This window comes from Chiloscyllium punctatum, chromosome 4 (assembly GCF_047496795.1).
Source record: "Chiloscyllium punctatum isolate Juve2018m chromosome 4, sChiPun1.3, whole genome shotgun sequence".
Classification (NCBI taxonomy): Eukaryota; Metazoa; Chordata; class Chondrichthyes; order Orectolobiformes; family Hemiscylliidae; genus Chiloscyllium; species Chiloscyllium punctatum.
Window position 1 is genome coordinate 139,476,901 of NC_092742.1, and position 16,079 is coordinate 139,492,979.

The window sequence follows — 16,079 nt, forward strand, 5'->3', positions numbered from 1 at the left end:
GTCCCTGGGAAAAAGACCGTGTGCAGTCACCTTACCCATGCCTCTCATGATCTTATACACTTCTGTAAAATGTTCCCCCTCGGTTTCCTCTGCTCTGCACAAAAAGGTCCTCGCTTGTCCAACCTCTCCCTGTAACTCAGACCCCTGAGAACTGACATCATCCTTGTAAATTTCTTCTGCAGCTTTCCAGTTGAATAACTGAAACCTACACTGCACTCATCACATTTCCCGTGTTTCCCTACAGCGCTGGAACCGATGTGACAACGCCAATGGATTACAATCAATGATCGATAATTCACTCCATTACAACAATCCCGTTTTCATAGCTTTTTATCATGATGCAGGAATCCTTTTGTCTTTCTGGTTTCATGGTTAATTGTCCTCATACAAAACCAATCTGTGGCTTACCTGTTCCAGGGAAATGTACCATGATTGTTTAGACTTTCAAAAACCAATGAAATCTCTCTCCACAGTCCCCACACTAACATGGACTTCACTGTCTCAGTACTTTTTTCCCAATCACACGGACATTTGAAATATTCGCCCACGGACAGAATGCACACCTTTCTATCCAGATGAAAAGGCCAATGATATTCAGATCGGCACGGATCCAGTAACTATCAGTTCTGAACATGAGGTTCAATTTAAATTTCTCATCCGCAAATCCCCCCTTTCAATACTCTTTAACAGAGAAAACAAAGTGCTGGAGATCCTCAGCAGGTCTGTCAGCATCTGAAATGGTGACAGATGCAGGAAACATTGCAGCCTTGAAGAAGTGTTGAGATGATCACACCAGGCATGTGTGTTTGATGACCATTATGGAGAAGATGGGGACAGGGATCCCTTTCTGGAAGGGCCTTGGTGAGACCACACCTGGAGTACTGTGTACACCTTTGTTCCCCCTTTTCCCAGGAAGGCTCTCCTGGTTATTGAGAGAGTGTAAAGGATGATCACCAGATGAGTCCTGGGATGTGAAGACAGTTCAGGACTGCAGATGCTGGAAGTCAGAGTCTGTACAATGTGGACCTGGGGAGGTGCAGCAGGTCAGGCAGCATCAGAGGAGCAGGAAGGTTGATGTTTTGGGTCGGGACCCTTTGTCAGTGTTGATAAATAACCCTGACCCGAAACGTCACCTTTCCAGCCCCATCGTATTCATGCTGGTCATCAAGCACCTATTTATGCTAGTCCCACGTTCTGGCACTCAGCGTGTAATCGATATTGTAGTGCTTGGTGTGATCATCTCAACACTTCTTTAAGGCTGCAATGTTTCCTGCATCTGTCACCATTTCAGATGCTGACAGACTTGCTGAGGATCTCCAGCGCTTTTTGTTTTTATTGCAGATTTCCACCATTTTGCTGAAGCACAGAGTCATAGACATGTACACAGCTCCAGATTTTGTTGACTCACCTTCCTGGGATGTCAGGACTGATGGATGAAGAGGGACTCAATCTTCGTTTAATCCTCCTTTCCTTTGGCTTTCTGAGCCGCTAACTACATCACTAATATTCTACCTCCCATTCCCTGTCCTGAATCTGACCCTCTAAGCCTACACTTTAGTTCCCATCCCCCTGCCAGACTAGTTACAAACTCACCGATAGAACTGGCCAAAGGCCCCACCAGATTTGTCTCAGCTTTGCCCAGGGGCAACCGGTCAGGCTGGTATAGGTCCCACCCAGAAACAGTCCCAGTGCCTGAAGAATCAAAACCCTTCTGTGGTACACCATTTCCCCAGCCACACATCCAGCTGATCTACCTTCTCATTCCTGCTCTCATGAGCACATGGCACTGGGAGTAAGTCTGACATTATTACATTTCACGAGCTACATTTTAATGTATCTCTGCTCTCCCTATGTCCAGCTTTCAGGCCCTCATCCCTCTGTTTAGCGATGTCCTTGGTATCTGTGTGTTGCACGACCACGGCCTGTTTACCCTCCAGCTCCAGAATATCCTGCAGCCACTCCATGATATCACAGATCTTGGCACCAGGGAGATTACATCCCATCCTGGATTCATGTCTGTGGGCACAGAAGTGCCTGGCTGTACCCCTGATTATTGAATCCCCTGTCACTATCGCCCTGCCACTCTCATTCCTCTTGTTCTGATCAGCAGAGCTCTCTGTGGTGTCATGAACCAGGCTGATGCTGATTTCCCGAGAAGCTACCCCACCCATTCCTGCCCTTACAGAATCCCAAGCTGTGTACAGTATCTGTATGAAAAGGGGATAACAACGGGGGACTCCTGTACTCACTTCCTGAGCCTCTTACTAGATCTGATGTTCACCCATTCCCTTTCTGCCTGTGTAACCCTCACCTGCAGTGTGACTAACTCACTAAACGTGCTGTCCATAACATTCTCAGTATTGCAGATGCTCCACAGTGAGTCCACTCACAGCTCCAGCTTTGAAAAGCAGTTTCCCAGTAGCTGCAGATGGGAACCCTTCCTGCACAAATAGCCGTCAGGGACACTGGAAGCGGCCCTTATTTCCCACATTGTACAAGAGGAGCACACCACGGATCTGAGGGCTCCTGTCACAACGTCTCTCTACATTCATCTAGTTACTCCCATTAAGAGAATTTAAATGAGTGAGTAACCTTCCTTCACTTCAAACATGTCCATTATAATAACAAAAAAATCTTTACTTAAGCTAATATGTCACACTTTAAAAACTTAAATACTCCACAGGTATCACTGACAAATTGGCTATTCCCATTGGGACTGTGAATTTCTGAAAGGCCTGAACTAAAACGGAGTTTCAGCTTCACCTTCTCCCTGTCTCACCTCACTATTTACACCCAACTTCAAAACACTCTCATTGAGCCAAGCAGCCCTCACAGTGCAGCCCTGTCATTTTCATTGTCTGCTCACACCTACACTTCCCTCAACCTCCTGTACTGTTCCAATGCACCTCAATGGGAGCTCAGACCAGCATTGCATCTTTCAATTCAGCCCTTTGTAACCTCAGAGTCAAAATGGACTTCAGCAGTTTCTGAATGAACAGACAGTTGTCAGAATCTGGAACATTCCACCTGAAATGGTGCTGGAATTTGAGTCCACGAGAAATTTGCAGAGAATTGGAAGTAGGGAGTTTACAGATTAACATTATAAAGTGGATAATTGAGACTAAACCTGACAGTTCCTGCAAAAAGACGAGGTGTAATTTGCATAAACCTGTGCTCTCTCTCAGGCCAATACCTCTTTCCACAGCTACAGGGCCAAGAATTGAACACATACCCCAAGGGTGATCCAACCATGAACTTCAACATCGTTCTGCTTTTGGCTTGACAAAAATATTGAAGATATTTTCCCACAGACAGAACAGACAAACCTTTCTCGTTCCACAGTTAAATCCCAATGATATTCAGATCCTGAGGACTCCGCTATCTGGAGAAACTTGTTTATTGAGATCCCAGTCTCAATTATCCTCAATTAATATCCTATAAACTGAATTCACAAAACAAAGCTCACAGTCAGTGCAAGATGAATAGTGAAGTCAAACACTTCTCTTGGTACGTGTTTGATGTTTAAATGCTCCTCTTCAAATCACCCCGACCCCACCCAGGAAGAGGACACGTGCATGCTCCTTGCTGTACCTTGCCCCAAATAAACATGGCGGCTATAACCCAGGACCTCTCACTACCTAAGGCCCAAGCCATCTTCCCCTTTGCTGCAAACGTGGGACCAAGAGTTTCTAATTCAGACTAACGACCTGCCCAGAGTGTACCTAAACCCTCCCAGTCTACACTGATACATTTCATCCGGTTTGTGCTGCCACTCTCCCCTTTCCCCTTTCCGCCTCCTGCACACACCAAGGGTCATCATGGGTCCAGTGACCCTTCCTCAGAACCGATGACAGCTGGGAAAATTAGAATCCCTTCAGGAAACAGGCCCTTTGGCCCAACAATTCCACACCCACCCTCCGAAGTTTATCCCACCCAGACCCATTCTCCTACTCTATTACTCTCCATTTCCCCGAACTAATGCACATCCCTGAACACTACGGGAAACTTCGCTGGGCCAATTCACCTAACCTAGAGATCTTTGGGCTACAGCAGATAGGGGTTAAAGAGTAAATAATAGGTGGGGACAGAGCCAAAAGAGAGACAGGAACATTTGGAAAGATAAAGGAGTGGGAAGGTGGAAAGCTGTTAATGGAGGAGACAGGAACCTTCTAGCATCTCAGTGGCGGTGGTGGAAATGGCGGCTGATGATCTACATTGTGCCTGCAAAAAAGACCCCGAGCTTCCAGTTGCCTGTCCTTTAACACACAAGACTGTTCCCTGTCCAACATCTCTGTCTCATGCTTACTGCAGTGTTCCAGTGAAGCTTGATGCAAGCTGGATGAACACTTCAGAACATACCAAATGGCTTCCTATTTCAAGGACTGCAATTTCCCCTCACATGTGGTCAACAATGCCCTCCAGTGTATCTCCTCCACTTCCCACACCACTTCCCTTGAACCCCACCCCTCCAAATGCAACAAAGATGGAATCCCCCCATCCTCACCTTCCACCCATATACAATGCATCATCCTCTGCTCTTTCCACCATCAGATCCAACCACCTGAGATATATTTCCCTCCCCACCCCTTTCACCATTCCACAGAGACCATACCTTCTGTGACTTCCACGTTAGATCCACACTCCCCACCAACCCACACTCCACTCTAAGCACCTTCGCTTGCCACTGTAAGAGGTGGAAAACCTGTGCACACACCATCCCCTCACCTCCATCCAAGGCACCACTGGATCCTCCCACATCTAGCAGAGATTTCCCTGCTCACCCAAACACCTCACCGATTGTGTCCCTTGCTCTCAGGACGCCAAATTGTGGAATATTCCATGGAACATTTCTGGGACACATGCACCAACCAACCCCACCGCCCTGTAGTCGACCACTTCGGTTACCCCCCACCCCCTCCGTCACCAAGGACATGCAAGTCCTCCATCCCCAAATCCGAGCCACCCGGCACCTGGAGGAAGAACACCTGATCTTCCATCTTGGGAAGTTTCAACCACACGGCATCAAGGTTTCCTCATCTCCCACTCCCCAACTTATCTCAGATTCAACCCTCCAACTCAGCACTAGCCTCTTGAACAGTCCCACCTGTCCATGTTCCTTTCCAATTATCCATTCCACCCTCTCACCACGACCCTCCATCTCCAACCAACTATTGCCTCCCTAGCTCCCTTCCCCCAACCCCAAACACCACTCCCTATTTATCTCTCAGCCATATTCCACCACCCACATTTCTGATGAAGTGCTGACATGCCCAATACATCAATTCTCCTGCTCCTTGGATGCTGCCTGACCTGCTGTGCTTTTCCAGCGCCACACTTTAACACAAACTGGAAGAACAACACCTCATCTCCCAATCGGGAACCCTGCAACCCTCTGGCTTCAACATCAAATTCAATAATTTTAGGTCCTGAACTCTCCCACGTCCTAGTGTCTTTGCCCCCTACCCCACATACCAGTCCTTGTTATTACGTAGCCTGCCATTACTCACGACCGATGGTTAACCACTAACAGTCCCCATAAACAGCTATTCACTCTCCCCCCGTCAGATCGTTATCCACTCCTTTGTCCAACTGCTCTTATCTCTCTCTTTGGACTCTATCCCCACTTATCATTTACTCCTTAATCCCTACCTTCTGCGTAAAAACAGACTCTTTTTTTCTCAGTAACATCAGTTCCTGAGGAAGAGTCACTGGATCGAAATGCGAACTGATTTCTTTTCACAGATGCTGCCAGATCTGCTGAGCTTTTCCAGTACCTTCTGGTTGTTGTGTGTGATTTACAGCATCCACAGTTCTTTTGGTTCTAATTTACCCGGAGTATCTAATTCAGGTCCAGCAGACTGAAACAGCGTTTATCAACCTTCCCAGTCCACACTAACTCCATCTCTCTCCCAGTATCTGCTGTCTCTCCCACTCCTTCACATTCAGTCCCCCCTCACAGTGACACTGCGCCTGCAAAGCTGATGGTCATGTGTTGGCCTGCTGGACCCACCCCTCATTCACTCCCATTGGCTGGAGGATCATGCCAACTCTCCTATTGGTCTGAAGCTGTGTCAATCAGCCAGGCCCCATTGTGACCTGAGTGGTGGGATCCTCCCAGGTGCATCAGAGGCTGAGGGGTGACCTCATAGACGTTTATAAAACCATGAGGGGCCTGGGTAGGATAAATAGACAAGGTCATTTCCCTGGGGTCGGGGAGTCCAGAATGAGAAGGCATAGGTTTAAGATGAGAGGGGAATAATTTAAAATGGATCTGAGGGACAATATTTTTCCCCACTGAGGTTGGTGCGTGTATGGAATCTTCTGTCAGGAAGTGGAGGATGTTGGTACAATTAAACGATTTGGCATCTGGATGGGTATATGAATAGGAAGGGTGTAGAGTGATATGTGCCAAGTGTTGGCAAATGGGTCTAGATTGGGTTGGGATATCTGGTCAGCATGGACCACTTTAACCAAAGGGTTTATTTTCATGCTGTACATCTCTACGGCTCTGCCCTGTGATGAGCTTTATCATTCACAGTGAATGGGTCAGTATCATAGAGCACAGGGACTGGAGGCTATTCAGCCCATTGGGGCTGTACTCTCTCCCTCTGGAGATGGTGCCAGTCTATCACAACTCACCTCCCATTTGGACATAGCCCTCCAAATCCTTCCTTAAAAATGTTAAATTTCAAAATTGTTTTGACAATAGCTACTGAATCTGCATCCAGCTGTTGGTCAAACTGTTCCAGATGCTCAGAACTTACTGAGTAAAAAAACTTGACATTTTTCTTTGCATTACTTGCCAGTTACCTGAAAATAGTTACTAAAAATTGTGACGTTAAAAATTTCTCACTCTGTCTCTCTGTAAATGAAATACCCTGGAAACAAATCAACTCCTGGTCGAAATCACTGCTTAACCTTCTCAGCTCCAAGGAGAATTGTCTGGCCTTCTGCTAACTCTCCATAAAAGAGAAACCTATCTTAATTTTAATTTATTAGCGTCATAGAGATGTACAGCACAGAAACAGACCCTTCAGTTCAACTTGTCCATGCCGACCAGATATCCTAAATTAATCTCGTCCCATATGCTAGCCCTTGGCCCATAGCCTTCAAAACCTTTCCCAATCACATATCCAATGAGATGCCTTTTAAATGTTGTAACTGTACCGGCCTCCACACTTTCTCTGGCAGCTCATTCCATACACATACTACGTTCAGCTTGAAACTTTGCCCCTAATAGCCCTCTTCAATCTTTTCCCTCATACATGTGCTTTCTAGTTTTGGACTCACCTAAACAGGAATAAGGTCCTGGCTGTTTGCCCTTAATGATTTTATCAACCTCTATGGTCACCTCTCAGCATCCGATTCTCCAGTGAAAACAGCCTCAGTCTATTCAGCCTCTCCCTATAGCTCAATCCCTCAACCCTGGCAACATCTTTGCATCTTTTCTGAATCCTTTCAAGTTTCACAATATCATTCCAATAGCGGGGAGACCAGGACTGAAAGCAGAATTCCAGAAGTGGCTGAAGGAATGTCCTGAACAGCCGCAAAATGACGTCACAACTCCTGTACGCAATGCACTGACCAATAAAGGCACGTACACCAAACACTTTCTTCATTACCCTGCCGATCTATGATTCCACTTTCAAGGAATTATGAACCTGCACTCCAAGATCTCTTTGTTCAGCAACACTCCCCAGGACCTTCCCATTAAGTGTAGAAGTCCTGCCCTGATTCGCTTTTCCAAAATGAAGAACCTCACATTTATCTAAATTAAACTGCATCTGCCACTCCTCAGCCCATTTGATCGGAGTCTCATTGTACTCTCAGGTAACTTTGCTGTCCACTGCACCTCCAATTTTGGTGTCTATTGTAAACCTACTAACCATAGCTCCGATATTCACATAGAAATCATTTATATAAATGGCAAAAAGCAGTGGACCCAGCACCCAGCCTGACAGCATATTGCTCATCACAGGCTTCCAGTCCAAAAAGCATCCTGCACTATGACACTGACTGCTCAGCAAGGTTAGAGCTCATGGCATACAGGGAGATCTAACCATTTGGATACAGAACTGGCTCAAAGGCAGAAGACAGAGGGTGGTGATGGAGGGTCGCTTTTCAGACTGGAGGCCTGTGACGAGTGGAGTGTAACAAGGATCACTGCTGGATCCACTACATTTCGTCATTTATATCAATGACTTAGAATGTGAATATAGGAAGTATAGTTAGTGAGTTGACACCAAAACTGGAGGTGTAGTGGACAGTGAAAAAGATTACCTCAGAGTACAATGGGATCTCGGTCAGATGGGTGAATGGGCTGAGGAGTGGCATTTTGGGAAAACAAATTTTAGTAGGACTTATACACTTAATGGTAAGGTCCTGAGGAGTGTTACTGAACAAAGAGACCTTGGAGTGCAGGTAGATAGGATAGTGAAGGCGGCATTTGGAATGCTTGCCTTTATCGGACTAAGTATTGAGTACAGGAGTTATGAGATCATGTTGCAGCTGTACAGGACATTGGTTAGGCCACTTTTGGAATGTTGCGTACAAATCTGGTCTCCCTCCTATTGGAAGGATGTTGTGAAACTTGAAAGGGTTCAGAAAAGATTTACAAGAATGTTGCCATGGTTGGAGGATTTGAGCTAGGCTGGGGGTTGAATAGAGGTTGAATAGATTGGGGCTGTTTTCCCTGCAGCGTCGGAGGCTGAGAGGTGATCTTATTGATGTATATAAAAACCTGAGGTGCATGGATAGGATAAATAGACAAGGGCTTTTCCCTGGCGTGGGGGATCCCAGCACTAGAGGACATAGGTTTATGGTATGAGGGGAAAGACTTTAAAGAGACTTGAGAGACAACGTTTTCACACAGAGGGTGGTACGTGTATGGAATGAGCTGCCAGAGAAAGTGGTGGAGGCCATTACGATTGCAACATTTAAAAGGCATCTTCATGTGTATATGAATAGGAAGGATATGGGCCGGGTGCTGACAGGGGGGACTAGATTGCATTGGGATATCTGATCAGCATGGACTGGTTGGACCAACGGGTCTCTGTTTCTGTGCTGTCCATCTCTGACTCGTTGACCTTCCAGCCAATTCCGTATCCAAACAGCTGGTTCTGACAGAATTCTATGGTGTTGAACCTGCTAACCAGTGTGGTATGTGAAACCTTGTGTCTTTCTCAAGTCCAAGTTAATGATTTCAATGCACAAAGCCATGCTGACTCTCCCTAATAATTTCTTGCTTTTCCAATGACATGTAAATCCTGTCCCTGAGAGAATCCCTTCCAACAACGTCTCTGCCACTGACTTCAGGCTCACCGCTCTATAGTTCCCTGGCTTTTCCTTACCACCTTTCTCAAATAATGGCACCCATCTTCCAGCACCTCACCTGTGGCAATCGATGATACAAATATCGCAGCGAGGGGCCCGGCAAAAGCTTCCCTATTTACCCACAAAGTTCTGGGATACACCTGATCAGATTCAGGGATTTATCCACCTTTATGCATTTTAAGACATCCAGTACCACCTCCTCTGTAATATGTACACTTGCCAAGTTATCACTATTTATTTCTCCAACTTCTCTAACTTTCATATCCCCTTTCATTAAAATCTGACATCAAATACTTAAAATCTCTCCCACCTCCTGCTGTTCCATAGACAGTCTTGTTGATCTTTGAGGGTGGCTATTCTCTGCCTAGTTATTCTTTTCTCTTTAGTGTATTTGTAGAATCTCTTTGGATTCTCCTTAATTCTGCTATTTCCCAAAGCTATCTCATGTCCCCATTTTTGCCTCCTGGTTTCCCGCGAGTATACTCTTACTGCCCTTATAGTCCTCTCGGGATTCACACAAACACAGTGGGGTCTGTACCTGCCATATCCTTCCTTCATTTTCTTGACCAGAGCCTCAATTTCTCAGGTCATGCAGCATTCTCGATGCCTCCCAGCCTTGGCCTTAACAGGAACATACTATCTGCGTACTCTCATTGTCGCAGACCTATGGAGGCAATGGCAGATGAGGACAGAGAAACAATCATTATCAGTAAAGAGGTAGTGTTGGGAAAACTAACAACTCATCCTTATCTCTATAATTCCTCTCTAGTCTCAGAACTATCACTATCTCTGGGATCAAAAACATCTCAATCTCTGCAACATCCTCCAATCTCTAATCTCCTCCAGTCTCAACACACTCTCTATCTTTAATCTTGTCCACCCTCACAAATCTCTGTGATGTGCCTTTCTTTAATTCCAACCTTCAGGATAACCCATTTTTATTTCAGATTCCTGCACCCATAGCTCCACAATTTCCCGCTTAACCTCTGTCACATTTTCCTCCAAAAAACATTAATCAATCACGTATCATCTATTCTAATATCACCTTCTCTGACCCGGTTTCTATTTGAAGCTTGTCATATTCCTATATTACGCGTCTGTGGTCTACATGACAGAAAACGGTTTTGTGGTCCATTGGGTTTATGCTGTAATAAAATCTCCCAGCTAACTATTTTAATTCCTTTTTCCAGCACAGAGGCCATAGACCTGTCAGCCTTGGCCTTGCAAGTGTGTTCCTAAATAGATTTTAAATGCCTTCGGGATTTCTGTCTCTCACTCTCTTCCAGACAGTGAGGTTTAGTGCAACTGTTGCTCTATGCTATCACCCACAGGGTTCACAGCAGCTGGGTCTGTGTGAACCACAGATCGCCCATACATTGTGAAGGATGGCAGGGTCCCTGAGAGGGGGTACATGAGATTTACCAGGATGGTTCAAGGAATGGGGGATTTTAGTTGCAGAATTTGTGGGGCTTTTTTAACATTAATTGTTCACGTGACATGTGTGTTGCTAATACACATCAAGAATAACCATCCGCAATTAATGGACTCTCCTTTTCAACCTCTCCCCTTGCCTGTGCTGTGGTAATATTCAGGTTAACCACTACTAGACATCTCTCTCTAATGAGAGAGCAGTCCTATGGTTGGGTAGGACAATGCTGACTTGATCTTTTACACAGTGATGCCACTGTGCCTCGAGGGTGGGGAGAGGGAATGCTGAAGGTGGTGGATGGGAAACCTCTCAGGGACAGTACTTTATCCTGGAGGATGTTCACTTTCTTTAATATTGTTGGGGGGTGGGGGTGCACTGATGCAGGCAAGTGGAGAATGTTCCAACACAATCCTGATGTGTACCTTATAGAGAGAAAACAGACATTGGGGAATCAGGGGTTTGGGGAAACTGAGGAGTTCTCCTTGTAGCAAAGGAAATTTGGGGAGCTGTGACAAAGCGGTTTACAAAAGTTACACGTTGTAATAATAAACCTTAGACCCATCAGCTCATTATACAAGGGTTACAGGACACATGTTGAAGATTTGGGAAGATCGATTGAGAGGATGGTTTGATTCAAAGGAGATCTTTTATTCAGCAAATGGTATTGATCTGGAACACAATACTCTCACACAATATGAATATCCAGGTCCTGATGAATGGAGTAATTCTGTCAGAGTTTGGCGTTAGAGTGACGGAGATTACCATCTGAATATCTGCCTGTAATACAAGTTTATAAAATCCGTCACTGTCAGTTCAAGTTTGAAACTCATACAATCCCCTCCTCCTGGCCCAGGAGGACTGTACACATTACCCCTGGCGGAGGTTAGCAGGAACTTCAAGGGCAAATCTATGTGGGTATTGATGAGTGGGACTCATGTGACTGAACATGAGACAGAATGTCCCAAGATTCAGTGAGATGTGGAGAGCAGGATTTCCTTCCTTTTCTTTCCTTCCGTTCTGCCGCTGTGCCTCATCAATAAGACATGGGGGTGTGGAAGGCTCATGCACCTTGATGGGCAAGTTGTCTCCATTCTGACCAATGGGCAACAAGGTCCTACCAGTCATGAAACAGAGTATCCCTGAAAGATAGCAACTGAGCATGCTTCCCCACTGCCCAGTGCTCACAGTACATGTTTCGAATAATGAGGGGGGAAATCTCCTAGAAAAGGCATAACAGGAAAGTTCCAAAAGGATTATAAACAGTTTACAGAGAGATATTCACAGGAAACCTGGGCAACAAGTTGGCAAATAGAGTATAACTTGGGATAAACTGTAGAAAGCTGCACCACAAAGGGACTGGGGGAAAATGAGCAGGAAACACAGAAAGCGAGCACACAGTTACAACATGGAATCAGGAAGGGGAATGGAATGCTGTCCCTTATTTCAAAGATTTTGCAATATAAGAGTTTGGAGTATATACCTTAGGGCAACTAAACAAATGGCAAGTGAGACCACATCTGGAGTAACGTGAACAGATTTGGTCACTTTAGTTCATGAACTAGAACAGTTTATTGGAGGCATTTCAGAGAAGATCCATTGGGATGATCCCTGTTTTGAAGGGATTATCCTGTCAGCAAAGGCTGAATAAGTTGGGAATCTACTCACTGGACTTTGGAAGAATGAGAGATAATCTCTTTGAAACATACAGAATGCTGTCGAGGTTTGACAGGATAAATATGGAGAGGATGTGTCCCATTCCGGGTGAGTCTTGAACCAGATTCTGGGTCAGTCGCGGAATCAAGGGTTCTGTTTCAGATTTGTTAAGTTAAAGGCAACACCGACACAGGTTAGGGTTTCAGTCGCAATGAAGCTGGGGTGAGAAGGAGACAAGCAGCATTTTAGAGATTGGAATTCCTGGTGTTTGTGATTGTGTAGATGTCTGATCAGAAGGAAACCTTGGGGTCAGATATGAAAGCAATATTGGGAAGAGTGTAGACACTTCCCAGTCAGAGGGAGGGGCACAGCAGTAAGGGAAATGAATTTGGAATAGCATCTGAAGGCAATGGGTTTAACAATTGCGGTGTTTCATTGGAGTGAATTGCAGCTAATCGAAGCGTGGTTAAGCAGTTTGATAACTGAGTAATAGTGGAGTAATGGAGATGGATGATGGGGAGGGAGAGCTGGACATTGTCAGTGTACATGTGAAACCTAACACAGTGCTTTTGGGCGATGTTACCTCGTGGCAGTATGTAGGTGAGAAACAGGACGGACTAAGGATAGATCCTGGAGGGACACCAAATACAATGAATTCAGAAAGGGAGAGTGGAGATGGAGCAGGATTTTCCAATGATGGTGAGGACAAATATTAGGTTTTAGCAGAATTGGAGAGAAGGACATAACCAGAAAAGACAGACAGACAGATCATGGAACAATATCTGTGAATTGCAAGGCGGGGGGTGGGGGGGGGGGGGGGGGAGGTGCGGGCAGAAATGACGGTGACAAGCAGGAGGATGAGACAGAGATTTGGAATGTCCATGATTTAGCTACACTAGGGTAAATGGCCAAGATGACCTCAAATAAGGCTTGACAAGGGACTCTAGGAAATGCAAGTTTAGGACTTACATGAGGAGCATCCTAGTGAGGCAGAATGGCTTGGTGGGCTAGTGGAGAGGGAGGAAAGAAGCAGAGGCAGCTGATCGGATTGTTTCAATGTTATTGACAGAGAAACTCCATGTGCTTCTCACTCTTGTTGTTGGAGGGGAGGATGGAGGAGACAGGATAATGGACATTTGTTTATTGTTTTGGAAATAAAAACAAACCTGTGATAGTGATTCTAAAAATAAGTGAACAAACCTGTCGTATTTATCAAGAATATTAAAATATACAACTGAAGTTCAGGTTTGAATCCCAAATTGGTAGAGGGTGGCTCTGAAGTCAAGAAAAAATTAACTGGAATGAAGAATCTACTGTTTGCCAGGGAACCATTGGGGATGTTTTTCTGCTATTGACAATGTCCTTGAGGGAAAGAAACCCGACAGTGGACCATCAAGTCACTCATTGTATTAATCACTACACAGTTTCAACAAAGGAATGAAACTGGATGGACCACATTATATCTACCAATGCACTGGAAAATACAACCACACAATCAGCCCTCTTGACCCTACAACTTCTGCCTCACTGTGGGCCAACAACAGCAGCAGAACTGCACTCCAGCCCAATCTGAAATCTCATGGCCTGATATCCCCCACTTAAGCATTAACATCAAGCCAGGGGAATCAACCCTGGTTCAATGGTGAATGCAGGAGGGCATGCCAGGAGCAGTACCAGGCATACCTGGTGCAGCTACCAAACCTGCATGCCAAACACCACAAGCAACAAAAAATAGAACTAAGTGATCCCATAACCAACAGATTAGATCTGATTTCTGCAGTTCTGCCACACCTAGTCAAGAATAGTGATGGACAATTAAACAACTCACTGGAGGAAGCATCACAGATATCCCACCCTTACCGATGGAGGCGTCTCACACATTCATGCAACAGATAAGAGGACAGCATTAGCAGCGATTTTCAGCCAGCAGTGCCAAGTGGATGAGCCTTCTCCATTGGTCCCTCACATCACAGTTATGAATCGACTTGGTTGAAAACTCATTTCAAATCAGATCAAGAAATGGATAAGCAGTGTAAAGGTATGGGCCCTGCCAATATTCTGGCAATAATCCTGTTGGCTGTGCTCCAGAACCTGCTGCCCACCAAGGCAAGTACTGCTCCAGCACTGGCAACTACCGACTTTGTGGAACATTGCTCAGGGATGTTCCAACACAAAAACACAGGGCAGATCCAACTCAGCCAATTCCCCTCCATCAGTCCACACTCGCTCAGCAGTGAAGTGATGGAAGGTGTCATCAACAGTGCTGTCAAGCAACTGCTCAGTGATGCCCAGTTTGGGTTCTGCCAGGGCCACTCAGTTCCTGAGCTTGTTACACACTTGATTCACAAACTGACAAACAGCTGAATGAGGTGAGGATGACAGGCCAGACCCCCTCCAAGACCACTATTTCGACTTCAGTGATATCACCTGACCTCACCACAGTCTCAGCTCATTTGCTGAAACTCTCATTCATTCCTTTTGTTAACACTCGATTTCATTGTCTAAACCCACTCCTGGCCAGCATCCCACAGTCACCCTCCCGATAATCTCAAGAATATTGAAAACTCTACTGCCGAAGTGCTCACTTGTACCAAAACTTGCTGATCAATCAAAAGACTCCCATTTATAAGCGACAACAATTTACTTTCGCACCTTTGATTTAATTCCTGGCTCTAATCATTCCTATCTCCCTGCACCACACACCTTTTCATATCTCAATAACTCATTTTAGTTCAGACTCTCAATGATGTGTTTATTTTTGAGTTCACCTGTGTGACTGTTTCTATAGACTCCGAGGGAACATGGTCTGGAATCCCCACTCTAACTCTCTAAGATCTACTTTTTTCCTTTAAGGCATTCTTGAAAAACTGCTTATTTGGCAATGGTTTTGGTCACTGGACACAATATACTCCATCTGTAGCCTTATGTCAAAAGTTCTCAATAATATTTTTGTGAAATTAAAACCATGATGATTTGTACAGATATCTTCTACTCTTCAATATCGCTGAGTGAATAATCTGTAATGTCTCTTACCCAACCACGTTGTGGGAGCACCTTCACCACACAAACTGCAGCAGTACAAGGAAGTCAAACATCACCCTCTCCACAGGCAACAAGGCTTTGGCATTAATCACTGGTTTCTATGGAAGGAGAAATACACACATGATGTTTCAGGGAGTGCAATATGAATTACAGGGAATGAAAATGGTGCAGAATTTGACTGTCAGAAAATTGAAGGAAAATGCACTCACTTATTGGAAAAAAGAATTCTTGACCGTCAAAGATATTGTGGAAAAGATAAACTGATAATGGAACATCATACGGTCAGGAGCCCGGCAGCAGTGGACAATTCATTTGTATTCCTGAAGAAGGGCTTATGCCGAATCGTTGATACTCCTGCTCCTCGGATGCTGCCTGCGCTGCTGTGTTTTTCCAGCTCTACATTTTTCAATTCATTTACAAAGCAGCTGTGAAAGTATTAGTAAAATACTATACAGAGCAAAAATATACCGACGAGAGACTGAGGAAGCTAGATAATCAGAGAACCCAGAGGTGAACCAGAGCAGAGTTCACTTTTATGATCCCACAGTCAAAGATGTCTAACACAGAAACAGACTTCTTCGGTCCAACCTATGCCAACCAGATAGCCTAACCTAATCTACCT

General features: G+C 45.2%; 1 long non-coding RNA gene across 2 annotated transcripts; it reads right to left on the reverse strand.

Moving 5' to 3' along the window:
* Positions 1-3,383: 3,383 nt before the first annotated feature.
* On the reverse strand, positions 3,384-15,877 carry LOC140475978 (uncharacterized). Of its 2 annotated transcripts, XR_011960397.1 has the most exons (4): positions 15,667-15,877; positions 15,449-15,555; positions 9,872-9,997; positions 3,384-3,435 (listed from the first exon to the last, which is right to left on the reverse strand). It is a non-coding gene; the product is annotated as an uncharacterized lncRNA (long non-coding RNA). The 2 variants fall into 2 exon arrangements; XR_011960396.1 differs by lacking the exons at positions 3,384-3,435; positions 9,872-9,997 and adding an exon at positions 11,390-11,539.
* Positions 15,878-16,079: the final 202 nt, after the last annotated feature.